At 34.9% G+C, this 6,301-nt stretch overlaps 1 long non-coding RNA gene across 1 annotated transcript; it reads right to left on the bottom strand.

Moving 5' to 3' along the window:
* LOC114077278 lies at positions 1–3,433 on the bottom strand. The gene is made up of 2 exons (XR_003578404.1): positions 2,985–3,433; positions 1–474 (listed from the first exon to the last, which is right to left on the bottom strand). It is a non-coding gene; the product is annotated as an uncharacterized LOC114077278 (long non-coding RNA).
* Between the last annotated feature and the right edge of the window lie 2,868 nt (positions 3,434–6,301).

Raw genomic sequence — 6,301 nt, 5'->3', positions numbered from 1 at the left:
AAAAGGAAATGACTTCTCTCGGTAATTTAATTAAATAATAACCAAAATATAAAAAAGTTAGTCAACACAATAACAAATAAATACAATAGAGAGGGAATATCAAATTTAAACTTTTGACCCAAACTCTATTAAATTGGCCTTTTGACCCACTTGCTCTCCTTCAATTTTTTGATTTGTCCGATTGGGCTTTGGCCCATTTTATGCAAAACCTGAGCTGCTTAGAAATTGTTTAAGGTATACATTTTGCGTATATCACTGTATACGAGCCATGTTCAATCAATTTTGGGCCTTTCGAAACCTTTATTTCGTCGAACTTTATATTCTCTGCATTTCACCTGTACTTCCACTTTTTTTTGTACCTGTATATCGTATATTATGACTGTATATCAATGTATACAGCTGGTATATCAACCTGTTTTCGACTTTTCGGGGATGGAAAATTTAATTTCCAGCCATCTATTCACCGTCTTCCACCTGTACACCAATTATACAGGGGCTGGCCGACTCAAAAATAAATGATTGAACAAGAGATCGCAAGGAGGGAAATAGAGTTCATGACTCGAATCGATATAACATGCAACAAAAATGAGGATAATGAATTAGAAATCATGGAACAATTAAGAAAAATGGAATAAGAAGATTTACTGATCTTCATACAAGCAAACAAGTATAGAACAAGCTCTTTAAAAAAAAAACAGAAAAGGGCCTAAAATACCCTTGAAGTATTGAAAATGGTACAAAATTACCCTCCATCCACCTATTGGCTCCAAAATGCCCTTCTCATCCACCTATTGGCTCTAAAATGCCCTTCTCATCTACTTATTGGCTCCAAAATACCCTTGTCATCTACCTTTGGGTTCAAAATTGACCACTTATTTAATTTTTTTAAAATTAAACTCTTTAAATATTTTAAAATACTTGGCGTTCAACTATTGGTTATAATTTAATTTATTAATATAATTTAAAAATCAACCCACTATCCACTCATTACTAACTAAACGCCACTCAATTAATAATCTAATTATAATATCAAAATCGCCATAAATACTACTAAAACACGATGAAATTATAGATTCTTAAAAATGACATCTAAAATTATTCGAGTCCAACTCGAAACCCCAATTAAATTTAGGTTGAGCCACTTATATAGGACGACACTTTCAATAGGATTCTCTTTCAAGATTTAATTAGAAATTTATTATTAAAGGTAAAGAAGTAATACATCCGAAATAATTCATGCACCTTTAAATATAATTTTATATATATTTATGATTTGTTTTAAAACCTTTAATATATTATTTTGAAAAAAAATTACCTATGAAGTAACATCACATAATTGAAACGTAAGGATAGTTAAGATAAACATAGTCTGACTTTTAAGTTTATCGATAATTTTTATTTAGAAACTTGAATGTATGATAGTTTAATTCTATCGATATTTTCACCTCTAATTTTTAAAAACACTCAATTGGTAATAGCTTTTCTGTTGTTGCATTAATAATGTGACGGGTTTATTAATTTGGAGGAGTTTAATTGGTAATGGGTGGGTAGTGGATTGATTTATAAATTATACTAATAAGTTAAATTATAACAAATAGTTTAGCGCCACGTATTTAAAAAAATATTTAAATAGTTTAAATTTAAAACCGTTAAATAAGTGGTCAATTTTGAACCAAAAGGTGGATGACAAGGGTATTTTGGAGCCAATAGGTGAGTGAGAAGGGTATTTTGGAGCCAATAGGTGGATGGGGGATAATTTTGTACCATTTCCAATACTTTGAGGGTATTTTAGGCCCTTTTCCGAAAAAAAAAAAAGCTACATGATGGTCATTATAAATCACATCAAGCAAACAAGTATAGAACAAGCTCTTTAAAAAAAAAAGCTACATGATGGTCATTATAAATCACATGTCAAGGATTAAAGGAAAGACATTAACTTCAATACATACTTTCTTAAGATAAGATCATAATAATCCTAAACAAATAAGAATTAAAACAAACCAATCAAAAATGCTAAAGGGTCACTTCTCGAGTAACTTTAAAATGTAAAAAAAGAAGTGATTATACTTTGTTCAAAGACATGATATTCAATAAAGTTATCAGTAAATAAAACAACAAAACAGAGGCTGCACATGGATAAAATAAGATAGATCACACCATGATAAGTAATAAGCAATCATAACTCAAAATATAAAGAGAGCAAAGCATGTCGCCTATTAGACAAATATCCCACTTCGAACAATAACAAAACTAAATTTATCAATGGGGAACTAAAGATGATATCTTCTTATACTAGAGTGTCAAGATAACATTGGAGGCAATAACCAACTAAATCATCTAAAGCAAAGGAAGAAAATAGTTACATCCAAATAACTAATCATAGAAACATTATTTTTTCATGTTAAACACTCACACAAATAGGCACAAAAGAACATCCACAGAGAAAAACAGTGATGGGCAAACACCAAGTAAATGACTAAGTTAAACAATAAGTTATACTCATGAATGAATGTTTTCTAAATGATGCATGGACGGGAGGATTAATTTCTTTAAAAAAATAACCTTGGTTAAATTGATACATAATGATAGCGGAGTTATGGACATAATACCATAAGTTGAAACCAAAATGATACATACATCAATCTGGCCAAGTGGGAACAAAGACTATATACACAAACTAGTATTAACAAGAAACCATCACAGTAAAAAGAACATGAAGGCAGTAGCCTGAGCTATGGTGACGTTTTTATCACACTGATGAAAAGCTAAAGCAAACAACATCTCCACACTTCATACCCATATATCCAAATCACATTCAGGTCAAAGTGTGTATTATCATCGGAAGGAATCTCAACTATACTAAGATTGAAAAACTGAAACTTTTTTTTAAAAAAAAAAGAAACATTAAGCCAAATTAGCTACTCTTACGGTAGGCTGAAGATAAAACACGCAAGAAGACTAATAAAGAAAGTGTGGAAGTGTACCTATTTCGGAGTAGCGAACAGAGACCAAACGAGCTAAAGATAACAAGCTTTCACCAGCGAGACGTTATTCCGAGGTTTCGATGAAAAAGAAAATAGAACCTAAAACACACTTTGTAATATCTGTGGACTTTTGTGCCTATTTTTGCCTCAAAGAAACCTATGTATTTCAATGTATCCTTCACTTTGTATCGACTCGAAAACTTCCAACTTCTAACAATGAAGAAAGGAGGATATTTATAGGCCAAACTAGGGCTGAAAAGGGGGAAAATTTGGGATGGATTTGGAGTGCAATTCGAAATTCGAATTGGAGATAAGGTTGAAAGTTGTCACTGTACCATTTTCAACGGATAGAAAATGGCGCCCGTCCGATTTCTGAGCGGAGGACGAAGAAGCAACACGATCGTCACACCTGGAAGATTCTTCGTATGGAGAGGAAGACGCGCGAGCTGGGCTCGTTGAGCAGTTAACAAAATGTACAGCTGTCTATTAGTGATTAGTTAACAAATTAAGTCAGTAGGAATTAGTTAGAAAGTAGTTAGTTGATTCTTTAATGTAATAGATATATATATTGGAAGGATCATTGTAGTTAGTTTAGTTTTTTTTCAGTTTTAACAATGTGTATTGTGTGATCTTGGTGAAAGGAATTAGAGCAGTTCTTTTCTCTCCTTCTCTCCATTGTTGATCTTCCTTACATTCTTCTTCTATTCTTCATTGTTGATCAGTTGATCTTCTTAACATGGTATCAGAGCAGGGAGGAGGAAGAGTCTAGGAACTGGCTTTCATCTTCTACATTTTTTTTTCTCTGTTTTACGAAGGACTCAGTTGGATCTGATCCATGGCGATCGAGGATGATTCACTGGGAGGATCGAGCAGCAGAACACAAGGTGAGACAGCTACTGGGAATTTGGTGATGATTGATCACAATCATCCACTATATTTGAGCTCTTCAGATGTACCTGGAGCTCTGTCTGTGGGAATTCAACTGACAGGAATGGAGAACTACACTCTGTGGAGCAGAGCTATGGAGATCGCATTACTTGGACGAAACAAGATAGGCTTTATCGATGGATCTGTTTTGCGTAATAATTTCGAAGGCAATTTAAAAAAAAATTGGGATTGATGCAATGCCATTGTTATCTCTTGGCTTACCTGCAATGTCAGTAAGGAGTTGCTTAGTGGCATCTTGTACTCGCCTAGTGCACATCAGGTATGGCTTGACCTCAAGGAGCGATTTGACAAGATAAATGGATCGAGACTTTATCAATTGCATAGGAACATATTCACTCTAACACAGGGAGTATTGAGTGTCTCTGCTTATTACACAAAATTGAAGAATCTGTGGGATGAGTATGATTCGATTTTACCTCCACCAAGTTGTGATTGTAACAAATCTAAGGAATATGTTGAGCAACTACAGTATCAACGATTGCTGCAGTTTCTGATGGGGTTAAACGATAGCTATTCATCAGCTAGAGGTCAAATTCTCATGATGCACAATTTACCAAATGTTAATCAAGCATATGCTCTAGTGATCCAAGATGAAAGTCAAAGAGGAATTGCAGGCAATATCAGTGAAGGAATTGAATCTTTGGCTATGTATACTGCCAGGAATAATCAATCCACACAATTTTATAATAGACAATCTCAGAATTCAAAGAAAAGTTACCACACACTGTATTGTGATTATTGCAACATGAAAGGTCATGATAGGGCTAACTGCAATAAGCTGAAGAAATGTGATAATTGTCATGCAACTGGGCATGTGAAAGACAATTGTTACTTGTTGATTGGTTATCCAGAAAATTTCAAAGGTAAGAAGAAGGTTAACTCTGTCAATGCGGGAGGAGTACAGCTGCAAGAAGCATTGGATCATACAGGAAAGAGTGTTATGCATTCACGACTGCATGATGAGAAGGTTCACATGGATAGAACAATGCAAGGACAGAAAGAAAATTATGGTGACATACCTAACCAGCTAGGGAAGCTAATACACAAGGCAACACCTACACAGCTTCAACAAATGCTTGGAATTTTGCAAGGCAATAAGGAGTTCTTGAATCCTCAAAGTTGTGTTAATCTGGCAGGTAATCCCAATTATTGTTTGAAGTGGATTATAGATACTGGAGCATCAGATCATATGATCAACAATCATACATTTTTACATAATAAACACACAATACATAGCACAGGGCAAGTACAACTACCCACAGGAGAATCAGCAACTGTATCCCACATTGGAAGTTTACAATTGAATGCTACTGAAATGATCAGTAATGTCTTGTGTATACCAACCTTCAGGTTTAATCTGTTGTCTGTGAACAAGCTGACAAGGGAATTAAATTGTTGTGTTTCTTTCTTTCCTACACATTGCATTTTTCAGGACCTCTCATCTGGGAAGGTCAAGGGGATTGGTAAAGTGGAAGAAGGTTTGTATGTGATGCACTGGAACTGGAATGAGATATCACAAGGAAACAACTCTCTCATAATGTCTGCAATAAAAGAAGGAGCTGGAGATCCAGCACTTTGGCACAGAAGATTGGGACATGTTCCAATGAAAGTGCTTAGGAAGATCAAAGAGTTCAATACTAATAGTAATTTTACTATTGATCATTGTCATATTTGTTCACAAGCTAGACAAACAAGGATGCCTTTTCCAAATAGTAGTACCAATGTAAATGTTGTTTTTGATTTGATACACATGGATGTATGGGGTCCATATAAAGTAGCTACTCATGATGGAATGAAATATTTTCTCACACTAGTTGATGACAAGTCTAGATGGACATGGACTTTCTTGATAAGATTGAAGTCTGATGTAGTTGTTGTTCTGAAACATTTCTTGATAATGATAAAAAATCAGTTTGGCAAGTGTGTTAAGGTGTTTGGATCTGATAATGGAGGTGAGTTTATGAATGCTACTTGTTATGATCTGTTTATGTCACATGGCATTGTTCATCAAAGATCTTGTCCACATACTCCTCAACAAAATGGAGTTGCAGAAAGAAAACACAGGCACCTATTGGAAACAGCAAGGGCCATTAAGCTTCAAGGTCACTTACCAAACAGATTCTGGGGGGTCTGTATAGAAGCTGCTACATACATTATCAACAGGATTCCTTTGTCTGCACTGAAAGATAGAACACTGTAACGACATGTTTAGTCGTTTTGAGCTGCAGATTTTATTTCTGGAAAAACTGGCTGACTCGACGGAACCCACGACGGACCGTCATGGGCACGACGGGCCGTCGAGGGGGGTCTCGTTCCAAAACACTTAGAATTCTGAAATTTGGGTACTGAAATCGACTCTCTGAACTTCG

The sequence above is a fragment of the Solanum pennellii genome, chromosome 5, assembly GCF_001406875.1.
Source record: "Solanum pennellii chromosome 5, SPENNV200".
NCBI lineage: Eukaryota > Viridiplantae > Streptophyta > Magnoliopsida > Solanales > Solanaceae > Solanum > Solanum pennellii.
The sequence above is the reverse complement of the archived record's forward strand: the minus strand, read 5'-3'. Positions and strand labels throughout refer to the sequence as shown.